General features: G+C 43.9%; 1 protein-coding gene and 1 long non-coding RNA gene across 2 annotated transcripts in view; both read right to left on the minus strand.

The window, feature by feature from the left end:
• Window positions 1-17,317, minus strand: part of NAT8L (N-acetyltransferase 8 like) — a 78,946-nt gene that overhangs the window by 27,646 nt on the left and 33,983 nt on the right. The window lies entirely within an intron of this gene.
• Window positions 7,574-16,112, minus strand: LOC125436090. The gene is made up of 3 exons (XR_007244996.1): window positions 15,265-16,112; window positions 9,125-9,130; window positions 7,574-7,587 (listed from the first exon to the last, which is right to left on the minus strand). It is a non-coding gene; the product is annotated as an uncharacterized LOC125436090 (long non-coding RNA).

Consider the following 17,317-nt stretch of genomic DNA (forward strand, 5'->3'; position numbering starts at 1 on the left):
TGCGTGTGTGTTAAGCTGGGGTAGGGTCCGGGACACTTAATAGTCAAAGGGCTCACTCATCAAATGGCAACTGCAAATGTGAGCCATGGAGTGAGAATCACTGCTCTAAAGCAGTTGTTAGGTTTGTGGCGGCTCTTACATCTAGATGTTAGGATTACCCCATCAGCCCCTGCCAATTGGCCATGCTGGCAGGGGCTGATGGGAATTGTAGTCCATAACATCTGGAGTGCCAAAGGTTCACCACCACTGTACTAGGGGCTATTGGGACTGCAGCAGCAACACAAGATAGGAGGTTTGGAGGAAGTCAGATTGCCTTGATCCGGTTTTGTATTGACGCCATGTTATGCCCATGCAATCCCGTCGTATCTGTGTGTGTTTTTGCCTCCAGTCAGGTGCCCTAGGATAAGGAGGGAGTTTTCCACCTTTGGTTTTCCAGTGCTCAAAATCTGGTTATTCCATCCTTACGGAATACCTCAGTTACGAGCAGAGGAACCATGGGGGTTGGGACACACACCAATACAAGGCATTTGATCTGTCTTTGGCCATTATCTTCCCTCAATGTTTCCCAAAGGCAAACTGCCGCCTTGAAGATCATTGGACACCACATAGAACAGCCAAGTCATACTAATGCAGGTGTCCCCAATATGGTGCCCGCCAATACCTTTCCTAGTGTCCACAGAATATTTTTTTAGAAAGCAGGCAGAAGTCTTGCGCAGGAAGACTTCTGATTGGTCACTGAAGATTTGATTGACTGTGCACATTTTTTAAAAATGTTGCTTTGGCAGCAGCTGCCACAAGACAAGGATGGTCCATTATACATAGGATGCTTACCTTGGGGCTCTTCAGTGCACAGTGGACTTGCAGAGGGGTCTCCTTATGTTTTTCTGTTTTCACACGAGGAACCATTCTCTCTGTGTGAAGCTAGCTTGCTGGTCTCAATGGTCATCTGCATTTTTTTCCTGGTTCTAATAACTCTGCCCATCAACTCCTCTTAAAAGCACAGATCTAATCAGACTCATAATTGCGAAATAAAGGGCTTTGTTAAAGCCTGTGCTGCAGGCAGCCAGGGCATGGAATGCTGTGAAGGCATGGTCAGGTCCAGTCTTGCAGGCAGAACAGGCGGCAGACAAGAGGACAGTCAGAAGACAGTCCAATGGGTCAAGGCAGGTGGCAAGTAAAGGTGTAGTCACGGGTCAGTTCAACAGGTCATGACAGGAGATCAGTTAAACAGGCTGGGAATCAGCAATAGGCCAGACACACAGAGGCAACAGGAAACACACTTGTTGCACCCAGGCAGAAGCCAGCTCACAGCAAGGCTTATATAGAGAGCCTTGTCCAAGGGGTTGGAATTCTGCAAGGAGTTAATCCTCATCAGATGCAGACAATTCTATCTTCCCATACGTTGCTGCAATACGAGCACTCCTCCTTTGCTTCTGCAGCAGCTGCCTCTGCCTCCTGTGCATAGCCGACTCATCACTGGGTTCCCTAGGACCATGGCGGCGAACCTTTGGCACTCCAGATGTTATGGACTACAATTCCCATCAGCCCCTTCCAGCTCGGCCAATTGGCCATGCTGGCAGGGGCTGATAGGAATTGTAGTCCATAACATCTGGAGTGCCAAAGGTTCGCCACCACTGCCCTAGGAGGATCTGCAGGCTCCTCCACCTGCACGTCATCAGGCAGGGAAGGGCTGGGAGTTGGCTCTGCTGCCTGGTCTTCCTCAGGAGCAGCCCACTCTGGCTGCACTGTGTTGTCAGGTTCTGCATCAGAGTCCTCTGTATCCTGTTAAGTATCCAGGGGCTGGCTCATGACAAAGCCCTTTAAATTGCATATATATATATTGCTATACCTGTGATAGCAAGTATACTGATATTGTAGCCCCTTTCCCAACATGACCCCCTCTCCAAAAGAAAGAGTCAAAGCATTCCCTGGACCATACACTGCTGAAGAAGGGGACCATGTGCCAGACTCCCTCTATTCCCCTCCACATACGCACTCTCTCTTTTTTCCTGCCATTGCTGCAGCCAGGAACATTGTTTTAAAATACCGACTTGCTTGAAATAAAGTTCTAAAAAGCCCTCCTGATCACTGGGGAGGGTGGAAGCAGAGTTGAGAGGGTGGGGCGGAGTCAGAAAGAGACCCTGCTTGTGGAGCTCCTTTGCAAAAGCCAAAGGCTTGTTTTTAAAATAGAAGCCTGTCTGAAGGAAAAAATTTAAAATCCCCTCCTGATCACTGGAGAGGGCAGAAGCAGAGTGGGGGAGGTGGGGTGGAGCCAGACAGAGGTCCTGCTTTGGTTGCTCCTATCGATGTATAATGGCAGAGTGGCCTGAGGGAGTGTGGGGGGGGGGGGGGCGTGAAACAAGGCAGACTGGTTGTGGGTGAAGAGGTCCGGGGCAAAGCTTTGCCCTCTGGCAAATGTGCCTGCTCTGGCTGCAAAGCAAAATTAAATTCGTGCTAGAAGAGGTGTTGCTTGCCGTGTGGAGAATAGCAAGTTAAAACGGGGCTTGAGGAAATACGTCCAGACAAGAAATCTTGTGGTGATGCACGCTTGCACCCATTGCACGGCAGGTGCCTTGTGGGTAATCGGCGGATCTTCCCTATCTGATTGGAGATGAACGGCAGCAGCCATTTCGTGCCGGCCTCCACTATCTGCAGCAGGCCTTTGACTTTATTTCAATGATTCTGCTCAAATGACCAATAGGTCTTAAGCACGACCCCACTGAAGCACAATGGCCAAAATATTTAATACTTGTGGGTGGGGGTGGGTGGGGGGGAGAGGGAGCAGTCTTTACCATCTCTAGTTTATTTGTTGTTTAAAAAACTATTAGGAAGGGTAAGTGCCTTCTTTCCTTTTAAAAAAATGATTCAACCTGTCCTGGCCTATCAATCTCAAATAACATGAAATGAAAAAAACAAAAAACAAAAACCAGCTTATTGTACCTATACTAGCCGACTCACAAGGCCAGATCTTACTGGAAACTGGATCTTTATTAAATCTGTCCTTCAACTCAGGTGATGACAAAACTTTCAATCGAGCCACCTATAGCCGTGGTGGCAAACCTTTGGCACTCCAGATGTTATGAACTACAATTCCCATCAGCCCCTGTCAGCAATTGGCCATGCTGGCAATTGGCCATGCTGGCAGAGGCTTATGGGAATTGTAGTCCATAACATCTGGAGTGCCAAAGGTTCGCCACCACGGACCTATAGGCATTCCTAAGCATGGGAAAGCAGTGGCGTAGCAAGAGTGGGATCAAGGGGGGAATTACAGCCCTCAGTGCCACTTCCTGGGGTCATGTGGGGGGCATTGCAGGATTGACCCCCACCCTGCCCCTGAATTTCCCATGGAGTTCGGGGCAGGGATGCAGCTGAACGCTGGCCAGCAAGGCTCACCCCACCCCCAAACGCCACATGGAGTTTGGGAGTGGTGCAGATCCATCTGATGCTGGCCTCAGGTTGCCTGGCTCCAATTTTATACTGGAGGCTTTAAGTCTGCAGGCTAAAGGTCAACCCAGGCAAGCTGAGGCCTGGATCAAACTGAGCAGCTGGGCTGACCCGCTCTAACTTTAATCTGCTGGCTCTGCCCCCAAGCTCTCCTGTACTTGGTGGTGCAGCAAAGAGGGTATGGCGTGGCTAGAGCCCCAGGTGCCACTTCCTGGGGTCACATGGGGGCAAAGTGCAGGGCTGCCCCCTCCACAACTATGCCCCACCCCCAAACTCCCATAGAGCTTGGGACAGAGCCACAGCTGAACGCCAGCCAGCAGGGCTCACCCTGCTCCCAAACTCCAAGTGGACCTCAGGAGAAGCCAGCTCATTTGGCACAGGCCTGTTTGTGGCTGGCCTCAGCTCATCCGGGTGCAGCTTTGAGCAGAGCTTGGGGGTGGAGGCAACAGGATGAAGCTGGAACTGGTCAGCCCAGCTTCTTAGTTTGGTCCTGGCCTCAGGATTAATTTTTTGCACTGTTTAATCCATTGAAGCCTGGATTCGGGAGAGCTCTGGTCAGCATCAAATGGGCTCAGGCCACTCCTGAACTCCACGTGGAGTATGGGGGCCAGGCGAGCCTTACTGGTCACCATTCAACTGTGCCCCTTCCCCAAACACCACAGGGAATTGGGGGGCAGGGCACAGTATCAAGGGGGTGAGGTAAAGTTGGATGTCGGCGCCCAGGGCAAACCCTGGTGCCATTTTACACAGCTACACCCCTGTGGGAAAGGTTTGCAGATTTAAATACACTGGCACACTGTGGAAGAATACCTCAAAACAAAGTGGGGAAAACTCTCTGTCCTCTTTTGCACACAGTATTGCGATCGAATAAAATGAAGTTTTGTAAAATGCTGAGTTACCTCCCTTCTTCCCCTCACAGGGATTTTGTTGTTCGGCATTTTGCAGTTGTGCCTGCTACTCTGTGTCAGAATTCCAATGGGGCCCTCCATAGTCTCCAAAAGGTTGGGGACCCCCAGACCTTCAGAAAACACAAGACATGACATCCCCCACATACAAATGTTCCCCCACATACTGACCTTAGCCTCCAGCACCTGAAAGGCCTGATGTTACTCTTTATTCCTGCAACTAAAATACAAAAACAAAGAATTCAAGCTACGCCACTTTCGAAAGCATACATCTCCTGGCCCATCCCTCACCATCTCACTCCTCCTATCGTATCTGCCATAATCTGTTGAAGAATATACCCCAATTAACCTACAGTTTCTCTTCCCGTCTCAAATACCTCCCTTTACAGCTTCTGACTTCAAGCTCTTGACACCCTCAAAATGTTTGCCACACAAGGACCAATGAATTTACCTGAGGGTAACTGGAGGTTGCCTGCAGGATGGAGAAGATGGCTCCATTCCCATCCGCCATTCAGGAGATGCCTCACGGTGGAAGAATCTGTGTAAAGCAGCTTCAGCCTGTGTAAAAGGTCCATGGTGTGTGTGTATGTGGAGAACCACTAACAGAGGTGTTGTTACTGCCACTGTCTTCTCCAGCAGAGCTAATGACTTCTGCAAACAAAGAAATTCTCTCTATGTACCCACTCTGATATCACTAGCAGACAATATCCAGAACTCAGGGTGAACGGTACTGAAACATGCTGTGCCCAAAATGTCAGTCATGCGCTACAGGGTTATGGTTCCAAATTGTGGACAACTAGCTAACAAGAAATTGCCTAATTTATTCATCCAATTGGGCAGAAACTGGATGGCTTCACCCAACTTTACTCAGGGTACAAGCGAGCCTTTCTTCTAGGGTATTTCTTGCATGTCAAAAATCTCCATTCTTGCTGGAGACATGGACAAACTAATCCAAATACTACACTACAAGGTGCGCGTACACCTCAGAAACCATATTTTGTTGGCTAACAATATTTTGTTGGCTAACAATAAATAACTAATAAATAATTTAAGCTGGTGAAGTAGAGTCCTGTTATATCAGGCTAATGCCCCACAGACTCCAGCCTCTTGTTTAACAAAGTGACCAACCAGTTGCCCTGGGTGGCCAACCACAGAGCAGTGCGGCCTTTTCTATGTAAGCAATGCCGGTACACTTTCCTAAATGTTTCGCAAAGTTACTTGGATAAATTATTAGGGTCTGTGATCTATGATTCTGTGTTAAGCTTGCCAAAACTAGGATCCTACTGTGTAATTTTAGCACTATTTAATGCGTCATGTTAAGACTACAGGCTTTGCTTCAGTTCTGCTTTTAGGAGTTTAATTGCTTCTGCAACCGTAATTCCTTTCGCATTGTTCACTGTGTCCCATCCTATCGATTGTATTGACTCACTCTGCTGTAATCCGCCTTGAGTTCAAGTGAGAAAAATAACGTAAATAAGCACACAAAATGCTCAAGGCCTTCCCCTGATGTTACCCCCTAGCACTGGCATCTAGAGGCTTTCTGTCTCTGTGAGTCCCTTAATCTAAGTAGCTACTGACCGGCCTACCCTCTGCAAATCATCACATTCCCCTTTACAGTCATCAAAAGCCAGTGGTCCAATTGGAAAGAACCCCCCCCCCCTTCCACCTCATGTTTTCCCCTTCCGCTTCATCTGCAATGTTCTAAAAACATGAACCTCAGATTAAAGCAGATGTCGACGGACACAGTTTGCCTATCCAACACAGGCACAGCTTTGGATACATAAATAAGTAAAACAGAATAAGCAGACACACACCAGCACCCACTTGCCCTTTCTCAGGAGCCCACAAACCACCAACCCACCCCGTACGCCTCCTCTTCTTTCTCTTGCACACCCACAGAAGGTCTGTCAGCAGAAGCTAAAAGAGCGGAATCAGATACTGCACTTTTGTTGTGGTACAGTGATAATTCATAACTGTTGTGTCTGCACAAGACAATCAAACCAAAATGATGCAAGTTCAGCTTCCTTCTCAAATCCAACTCCCTGTGCCCAGGAGATAAAGAAGGTGGTCATGACCGGCAGGGCTTTTTCAGTGATGGCACCGTGCCTTTGGAATGCCCCTCCCCCCTTGCAGGCTTACCTGGTGCAAATACACAGTATTTCATTTGCCACGCCACAGAAGAAGTTTTTACCCAGGCCTTTTAACTAAGAGGTGGTTCTGCGCCTTTAAGCCATTTTAAATGGCCTACTTCTAGCTCGAGGACTGATTTATCTTATTTTACTTATTTAAAACATGAGCCACCCTTATGGAGCTCAAGGGGGCTCACAACATAGATTTCAGACTGGTTAGTGCTTTTTAATGCTGTTTTTAGGAGGTTGGACTATGAAGGAAAAAGGATTACTTGGCAAAAAGTGGAAGAAAGCATAAAAGCAACAAAAAAAAAAGGGTATTCCAGCTATATATCTTTCTAAATATGATGTCCTTTCCCCACCCCCTTTTTTATGACAAAAGAGGATTTGAGAGGAGACCGCGATGGGAAAGGTTTAAATCAGGTATAAGTGGATTGGAATTTATTTTTTATTTTTTTTTAGTTTAAGCTGTGAGAACTGGTTGCTATGGTAACTCCTGGAATGTAAACAAAGTTATATTTCTGTGGATAATTTAAGACACCTGTTGCGAGGAAGAGGCACTGTTAGTTAAAAGAGTGTACCTTCTTCCTTTTAAAAAATGTGGAGCCATGGCCAATATCAGGAAACAATCCATGGACTAAAAAAGCAGTCACATCTGAGATGATGAAAAAAACATTTTGATCAATTAACAAATAAATGAGAGAAGTTTGAAAAGAAGATAAACAAACAGCGTTAATAAAATGGACAAAAGGTTCCAAAAATTGGAGGAAGAGATGTCAGAAGATGTTAAGAGTGCGATCGGAAGATGGGGGAGGGGAATGGAGTCTTGCCTACTCCATCAGCATATGGGGCAAATACTCCAGTGGAGGGGCTGCGCAACTACATGATGCCAGAACCTGGAAGCTGCCGTGCAGGCCAGCACCCCTTGGCTGCAAGAGCTCCCCCCAGCATGGATGAGGGTGATCCAGGAGCATATACAGGGCAGAGCTGACTTTTCTGGGTGCAAACGTCTGCCCCTAAAATGAATGATGTAAGCCGACGTTCTCAGTGGGGCTTTTTTGCTGGCCAATATTTTGTTTTTTTCTCAGTAGCTGTGCCACTGAGTACCACTCTGGAAGCTGCGTGGTGGTGCCATGCCCAGCCACTGCAGATCTACCTCCCCTTTAGATTGAGCTGTAAGAAACTGTAAAGTTCTATAGATTTGGAGAAATAACACAAACTAATGACAAAGTTGAAACTCCTGAAGGGAAGGCAGGAACTTTTAACAGAAATCTGGCAAGAGAAAGGGAGAATCTGGCTCTATTGGAATTGAGACAGAAAGAATTTTATTTGAGATTCAGGGTGGTTCCTGAGACTGCAGATGAAAATATAAGACAGTATTATAGCCTCCACAGCAGACTTTCTGAGAATTCTAGAGAAAGATATGGACATTGAAGCTAATGAAGTCTATAGATTAAATTCCAAATAAAATGCAGTGAGATATACTGGTTCAATGTATTGTCAAAGGTTTTCACAGCCGGAATCACTGGAGTGTTGTGGTGCTTCCAGGCTGTATGGCCGTGTTCCAGTAGCATTTCCTCCTGACATTTTGCCTGCATCTGTGGCTGGCATCTTCAGAGGATCCTGGTTCAGTTTGTAAGAAAGAGGAGAGATCTTACCCTACAACAGCCTTTTGAAACAAGATTAAATGCGTAACCATAAACATAGCTATTACAAGATTAAATATTGATAATATGAACTAAGCCATTTTGAAAGGAACACCTGAGCAAGAGAAAAGAGTACATCTTCCTAACTGAAAATTGAAACAGAAGAACGTTATGTCTTTTTGGGAAAACTGGAAGGTGTATCTTTTACTTTCAAGCAACAAAGATTCAGATTGATTGTGATTCAAAAGGTGCAAGAATTCCTTGAACTATACAAAAGGGATTTTAGTGATACAGAGATCTCAGAAGTCTCAGATCAAGATCAATTAGAAGCAGATCATCCACAACAGGGAAAAGAAGAGGAAACGAATTGGACTGGATAGCAATAGTTAATACTCTGGAATTCAACTATGGACTACAAATGTCTAACATGGAATATGATTAGAGCTAATGCTCCACAAAAGGGGAGAAAAATATTTCATCATTTGAAAAAACTAGAACAAGTTATAATTTGTCTACATGAAGCCTACATTTAAAAAAGGATGTAGAATATCTGTTCCATAAATCCTGGGAAAATAATTTATCTCAGGCAGCATTAAAGAGAAAAGTGGGATGGTTTTTAGATCCTAAATTGGTACTGACTGATGAGCATAGTAGATACGCGGAGGTGAAAGGTAATTTGTTTGGAGTTAAAATTACAGTGTTGGGAATTTATGCTCCAAAAAAAGATAAAGGGGTATATAAAACAATGAAAATTGGTGCCTGTTGAAGAACTGGAATGGAGTGAGGATGCCATAAATGGCTGAATTTTCTTAAAATAATATTTTAAATGCAAAGCAAATTGCCAAAGCTTTAAAAAAATTTGGTCGTCAACTGGAGACAAAAAATGAAAATTCAAGAGAATACTTTTCCCGTCTAGAAAGACGCAGATATTTTTCAAGACTAGATATGATTTAAGTTTTTAGGGATTTGGCATCTAATGTATCCAAATTAGAAATCTGACCCAAGACTTTAAGCTTGGTTTGTAAAAGAAAGCCTCTTAGATGGAGTCTAAATGAAACTCTGCTGCAAAAGGACATTGTTGCAAAGGATTGTAAGAAAAATCTGAAGTTTTGAACTTTTTTTCAATAAGGGAACAGACTTTAGAATCATTTGGGATGCAAGTAACGCTTATGCGAGGGGCTACCTGATACAACATAATTGTGAGCATATGAAAAAGACACAAGAAAATGCAGGAATGTTTCAGATCAAAAGAGAATTTTTTAAAAATCCAAGAGATAAGAAAATTGCACAACAATTTTTTTTTCAACAACTGGTATCTATATCAACAGTGAGAGATATGGAAACAAAACTGAAATATGCAAAGGCAAACAAATTTAAATATACAAACAATCTGCAAAAATGCTTCGCATATGAAATTAAAAAAGAGAAGAAAATGATATTGAAATGGCAAGAAAAAGGGAACAATATTTTAATGGACAACATGTCAATTCAAAAATACTTTATAATTATTATACAAATTTATATAACGGACAAGAGATGGATCACCTGGACAAAAGATTCCATTGGTAAAAACAGAAGAATATCTTAGAGAACAAAACTTGCCTAAGGTTACAGAAGAGCAGAAGCACTGGTGGATCAAGTCAGAAAATCAAACTCCATGGTGCTCTGGTGGTATATTTTATAATTTATTCAGGCGGCTGTTTTTTATTTTGTTTGTTTCTTAGCCTTCCTGCACCCCCTGAAACCTCTTGGAGGCAGCAGGGCCGTGGTGCTGCCCCTGGCTACAGCATGCTCTGGGTTGAGCTGTGATACTTAAAGAATGACAAGATTTAACTTTGCAAAGAAATGATAGACCAAACATAGTTACTTTATAATGACTATAAGTGGTTTACTACAATTTCAGTTGACAGACTGAAAACAATGTTACAAGATCAATGTAGTTTTTTACCTATAAGATAGTTAGAGGACAATGTCAGAACAGTACTGGGTATTCTGGAATATTGGAGAAACAAAATGAAAAGCAAGCCACTTTGATTTTTCAAAAAGCAGAGAGAGTATTTGATAAGTTGAACTGTTTTTTAAAGGTTTTGGAAAATACAGATTTTGGAGAAAATTTTATAAAATAGTGAAATAGATTTCTACGTTGTGCTCAGCACAAATAATTGGTAATGGAGATTTAATGAAACAATGTGAGATACAGAAAAGAACAAGACAAGATTGTCTACTCTCTTCTGTCCTGTTTATGTTTCTGTCCTGAAAGTATTGAATAGAGACATAAGACTTGATGAAAGGATTAGGGATATAAAATTAAGAAATAGTGTTATAATTAAAATTTGCTGATGATTTGGTGGTGGTTTTAGAAACCCCTTTAAAGGGAGCTGAATTTTTGCTGCTGTAGTTCAAAGCACTTGGTACTTTGGGGTTTTAAATGAACCAAATTAATGACATGGAGTCTAAAATTAATGAAAAATTAAGGTTTTTAACAAAAATATGAAATTTCAAGATCAAATATAGTTGATGAGTAAAGGATGCTTTAAGGTTGAAAAATGTGAAATATCTGCGTATTATGTCGACAAGGATAAACTGTTTGCTATATCAATATAATTATGTTAAAACATGAAATGAAGTTTAAAAAAGATCAATCAACATGAATAAATTCAAGCTATCATTTTGGGTGGTTTTCTGTGGTTAAGTTGTATCAAGGATGTTATTTTTGTTTCCAACAATACTGGTGTTGACAAATGAAGTCAATACTGAGTCAACGAATGAAGTCAGCTATTTAAACAATTGCAAAAGGATATATCAAACTCTGGCAAGGAAAAAAAAACCCCTGGAGATAAATTCAACGAAAAGAGGTCTGAGTGTTCGTGATCTGAAATTATATTTTGCTGCTTGTTTCTTAAGTTGGTTGAAAGAATGGGTTACGTTGAGAAATAGAAGATTGCTTGATTTAGAAGTACTTGATTTGAGATGTGGTTGCTATGCCTATTCATGGTATGATAAGGTTACAGTCAGTAATGCTTTCAATGATCATTCTATTAGACATGCCATTTGGCGAATATGGGATAAATTTAAACCAAGACTATGGCCGTTTCCGCACGGCCAAAAGCAGCGACGCGATGACGTCGCAAATTGCGACGCATCCCAAAAAAAGCGTTCACACAGACAGGCGGAGCTGCGGGCGTCCGCAGCCCCGCAGAACTGTGACGGTTCGCACGGAAGCGCTGCGGAAGCGGCGTCTCGCGATGTTGCGCCTGCGCACTTGCGAAGCCGTGCAGGCCCGACGCCATTTGTGACGACAGCTCCGTGGCGGCTGTTCGCACGAGTGCGGCGTCGATGCGTCACATGGGGAAAAAGAGTGGTTTTAAGCGTTTTCTGAATACACCGTCTTCGCGCCGGTTTAGCGTTTTCGCGACGGCGCGACTGCGCACCTCCGCCGCTGCGCGTGCGAACGCTCTCGCTCTGACGCTTCTTTTTCCGTTGCGACGACGTCATATTTTGCCCGTGCGGAAACGGCCTCTGTCAAATAAATGGAATAAATGCAACTGAAGAGACAAAAGGAAAAACTATGAGGGGATTGGAGGTGTGTGAAATGATTTCACAGAAAATGTTCCCAAGAAACAGGCTTGGACCACTGGGAAAACCTGTGGTAAGCTGTGCATGCAGAAAAGGCCAAGGTCCCAAGTAAAGATATCTTGTGATCTTTGGCTTCTAATGGCAGCACCTTGCCCCAGAGGCATAACAGGGCAAAATGGAGCCCCCCATGCCCCGTGGTAGCTATGCCCCCTGTGCCCCACTTACCTGAGTCGGCAGTGGTCCCAGATAGCCTGGTGGGGCCTGATGGGTTGGGGCCGAGGGGTGCTCAGGCCTGGCAGGGCGGGGCAAGGGGTGCCCTGTGGTGGCCCTGCTAGGCCACTCCTTCAGCCTCTGCTGGCTGAAGGAATGGCCTGGTGGGGCTGGCCGAGGAAGGGGCAGGGGTGTGGGGGCGATTTTCCGCCCCCACGTGACTGAATGGGGGCCCACCTGGGGCATTTGTCCCCGCCCCACGGTAGTGATGCCACTGCCTTGCCCTCTTTCTGTTTCCTTTTGAGTATCATGAGTGCAAATTAGAACTGCTTGTTCAAATTATGATTACAAGAAGGTGAAGGACATTTACATGGCTCTCCCACAGTCCTGTGAGGTAGGGTAGGCTAAAATTCAGCGACTGGCTGTAGATCACATAATATGCATGATAGTTCAGAAGGTATTTATATCTTCCCACTCCACATCTGGCATTACAACATAACTGGCAATGGAGAGTCACAGCACAGTGGAATGCAGTAGACCTCTCGGACAGGTCCCCTATGGGGTAGTAATGGGTGCCACACGGGTCACTGATACCTTTCCTGGTGACACCAACCATTTTTAGATAGTGAGTGGAGTCAGGTGGGGCTTCAAATTGGCCACTGGAGATGTGATTAGATGTGCTTCTTTTTTTTAAATGTTGCTTGAGCAGCAGCTGTACAAGGATCTTCTCTGGGTGACTGAAGATAAGCTGCAGCAACCATTTTGTCCTTGCACCCACCATGCTGGGTCAGAATTCCAAAGGTGTGAAGAGCCCAGTTCAACAAGGTTGGGGAACTCAATTCAAGAAACAGCTCAGCCTGTCCAGATTTTACTGCTCTCACCACAGGTGGTACTGCTTCTTTAAATAATGGAAATTTTTCTTCAAATTGGATGGACGTCAACAGTTTAATCAATGCTTTCATTATCTGCAGTGAGTTTTATTTCTGGGGGAGCGCTTGAAGCCCTGTTCTTTCTGGCCCTGAAAGAATCCTTCCGAATTTCCAGAAGACAAATTAGACCCCACTCATCCTCACTTAGCAGGGAACAATCCATGTGTTCCAACTCTTTACCAACTTGGAGCAAGGATCACCTTCACTGTCAGTTATGGGGAGAGAGCGGGGTATGGATGAAAATACAAACATTTGAAATTTAGGAAAGACACATGGAGCTGTAGGAGTTTGCTAAAAAAATCTTGCAATGTAGGGGAGAGTCTCTCTCTCTTGGAATCTGGTATGAGGTAGCAGATGTACGGCCTTTGCTTTCCCCCACACTCTCCTTGTATATTTTGAAATAAAGTGAACATTGCCAAAACACTGCCGATTGCTGCCATTGCCTCATCTGAAAGAAGCAGAATTAAATATCCACAAGCCCTGTTCACAATTCACAGTGAGCACGCATACAAGCTGTGTACAGTGTACATTCGAATTTTATTCTTTATAAGCGCACACAGTAATTCTCGTGTACATTCAATGCATGAATTCATGTGATTGAAACAACATATTTTTCCAAGGATGGGGCGTCGGTTTTGTTTCTACAGTGAACATGCACTTCTTCTTTCTTTGCAAACAGGTCTTGTATGTTTGTGTTCGCCATAACATATGAACAAGATTCCTGCATCTGGAATTTTGGAACAGTCAGAAAATCAGAGATTACGTGACAGGGTAGAAGGAAAATTACAGGATCCTGTTTCTTACTGTTTGAAATCTGTAAGAATTGACCTTAACAAAATGGACCATGTTGTGTTGCTGTCTTTAAAATATGGAATCCCACATATTTTTGCCACCTAAACAAGCTTTCTAAAAGTGTGGACTCACCTATCCCCATCTGTGAAATCACCATATGGATGCTAGCCAATTAACATCAGAGAATACACATGGCTATTCAATTCAGCATGGCCATGAGAAACAGGTATACTTAAAAATTCTCTCTTCAACTATTTTATGGGGCTTTATGGATTTGGGCAATCTCACAGTTGTTGCTTAGTTCAGTTAAGCTGGTTATGAGTCTCACAAAACATAACATTTAAAAATGGCTTTAATAAATGATAGCGCTAGAATTTAAATGGTTGAGTCTCAAGACCGAACTAGACACAATGGCAAGAAATCCATGAACATCCTTCCATTTCTAACCTAGAACACTGAGAATTCTGGAGGACTCCCCTCACAGCAGTTTGTAATTTGTTATTCAACCAAATCTATTTTACCTTTAGAAGAAAACTTAGTGTGCTTTTGCACATGCCAAATAATGCACTTTCAATACACTTTACATTTGCAGGTAGATTTTGTCATTTCACACAGTAAAAATACATTTTTTGAAAATGCATTATTTGGCATGTGCGAAAGTTCACACTTAGAAGAACTGCACAGGTATCTGAATTCTCCTCCCACATGCAAATAGCAGCTTTTGTGGTTTATTTAAACTGGGAAAACTGAGTGAGACTAAGGCTGATTCCCCACAGAGTTGACCTAGGTTCGACCTAGGTTCATCCCAGCAACTCCCCACTGCTGCTGAGTTCGACCTGGGTTCGTTTCAGTTCTGTCCCCCTCAGAACTGGAATTTCTGATTCCAGTTCTGAAATACAGCTTTTTCCCCAAACCTAGGTCGAACGCAGTTGGAAGCTAGACAGTGGGGAATCGTCCGTGGCGACTCTTCTGTTCAGCCAATCAAGAGCTGTGTTTTGGGCATGCACAGAATGGGAGAGTCACGGCAGGGAAAAGCGCGCCTTTTAAAAATTTTAACTGCTATTTTCAAAGCTACAATGATGCGACCACGACTCTCCCGTTCAGCCAATTCTACGTAGCTGCGATGTATAAAAACTTTTTAAAAAGGACACACACGTTTCCTGCCATAAAACAAGAGCTAATCAGGAATGAGGAGCAAAAGAGGTACCGAAGATGATCCCACCCTCTGAGGGTTCAAGTTGGATGAACTGAGTTGAACACAGTTGCTGAGGGAAGTGACGAGAGTCAACCCTGGGTCAGTACCAGTTAAAGGAACCGTGTTGAACCTAGGTCGACTCTGCAGTGGGGAATCAGCCTAAATCAGTGTTGGCGAACCTTTGGCACAGGTGCCAGAGGTGGCACTCAGAGCCCTCTCTGTGGGCACTTGCGCACAGAGTTCATCATGTGGGAGGGGGGTGGAAAATCACCCCCCCCACACACACACACACACACTCACATCTAGGCTGGCCTGGGCATGACCTTTACCTGGGAGTAAGCTCGGTTGCTGGCAATGGAGTTTGCTTCTGAATAAACCCTCCTAGGACCGTGATTCACCCATTTGAAGCGTTGCACGGTTCACTAAGCTTCACTAAACTTACTCCTGAGTAACACGTGCCTCGGAGCCAACCATTTTTTCTAAACTAAAATCTCAGTACTCAGGTTATATTGCCATGTAGGCCCTTTGCGATAAATAAGTGGGTTTTGGGTTGCAATTTGGGCACTTGGTCTCGAAAAGGTTAGCCATCACTGGTCTAAATAGTTAAAAAGAAAAAAAGTTCCCATCTGAGTGTAAATGATTTCTTCTCAGTTTGGAGGCCCCAATAGATGCTATTAACAAATTTCAAAATGGTCATACCCCACCATGAGTTCTTTGTCCCTTAACGTCAACTCTGGCTCAGGAAATTGCTAGAGGTATTTGGAGCAGTAGCTGGGAAGTATGGAGTTTGGGGAGGGCAGAACTTAGCAAGGACACAATCACTTTGTAATGTAATGTTTTGTGATGTCACTTCGAGGTCAAAGGTCAACTGATGGTACAGTGTGATGCCACTTTCCCAAATCCACCTCTTCTGCTGAGATCAATTTATCCTTTAAAAATTAAAATTCCTCAGTACAATAAAAAATTAAAAATAACATCCACCCCAATGAATGTGAAAAATCCATTCAAGGATTTATTTCAGTCTTTTTTTAAAGAAGAGATGCTATCTTTTCTAAACAAGAGGGCAAAATTACAACTCAAGTTGATTTATTATGGGTTCTCTTGATTGATTGTACGTATGAAAATTTCTAATAATCACTCCTTATCTCAACTACCCTTTTTAGATTACTCTGTTAATCACATTGTACATGGTTGTAAGATATCTTATCCTTAGTAAGTGTTAATTTAAAAAACATTAAATATCATATTTCCTGCCTTATATCATTTCTTACCCCCTCCCAACTGAAGAGGTAATTCTTGCTAGAATTGGCCCTGGAATCATTATCCTGTTAACTCAGTTGATTAATCATTATAAAATTTATTCATATTGCAAGTTTATTACAGAAAATGGCTGATTTAAAACAAACAAAAAAGATTGTATACAATATATTTATTGTTAGTTATGTGCTTGTGATAGCTTTAACGTTGCATGTCTTGCTGTAACTGACAGAAATCATTATTAGTCAGATAGCCATATCCAGTGGGGTGCTGTGTGGTTTCCGGGCTGTATGGCCATGTTCTAGTAGCATTTTCTCCTGACGTTTTGCCTGCATCTGTGGCTAGCATCTTCAGAGGATCATTACCCTGAGGATGCAGATGCCACAGATGCAGGCGAAATGTCCGGAGAAAATGCTACTAGAACAGGGCCATACAGTCCGGAAACCACACAGCACCCCAGTGATTCCGGCCGTGAAAGCCTTTGACAATATAGTCATATCCATCTCTCCCCCTGCCCCCCAACAGGGATCTAATCACATCATTCTTCCCTCCTCCATTTTATCCCCTTAACAACAACTCTGCCTGGCAGGTGATCGGAAAGGCCTGTGCCTCAGAGGCTGGAGAGCCACACTGATCTGTATGAAGCACAAAGCAACTTCTTGTGCACACACACACACTCGAGGGTTTTCTGCTGCTGTGCTTCATAAACACACAGGTGGGTCTCTCAAGAAACTTGTGAGGAGGCAGCATCTTTTGCTTCCTTCCCTTTCCCTCTATTTTCTCCCTCACTCTTTTGGCCCCACCCCTTATCTATCAATCTTCCCCCACCCTTTCAATGTCAGACTCCCCTCTGCCACCGCTCTCCCCCATCCCTTCCTCCTCTCCCCCATAATCATCAGGATCCACGCTGTCCAGGAAATGCCCAACATTTTTGTTTTTGGGGAGAGATGTAACCCCCCTCCCCGATTTTTTAATTTTAAGATTTTTCTGCAAGTCTGGGGGGGTTCCCCAAGTTGAAAAAAAACCTCCTTTCTTTTGTTGTGGGCCAAGTTGGCGGATTTAGACATCTGCTCTTTGTCAAATTAAAACCCTTCCAGCACTTTGTATTGCACGGTGATTTCCTCTCAGGAGTAGATTACAGAATTACCAAACCAATGCTGTCTTCCACCTCCCACATTCCTTGATGCCACAACGGGACTTTTTTTAATTCTTGCAGGTGAGTATTGCAACTCTC

This window comes from Sphaerodactylus townsendi, linkage group LG07, assembly GCF_021028975.2.
Source record: "Sphaerodactylus townsendi isolate TG3544 linkage group LG07, MPM_Stown_v2.3, whole genome shotgun sequence".
Lineage (NCBI taxonomy): Eukaryota > Metazoa > Chordata > Lepidosauria > Squamata > Sphaerodactylidae > Sphaerodactylus > Sphaerodactylus townsendi.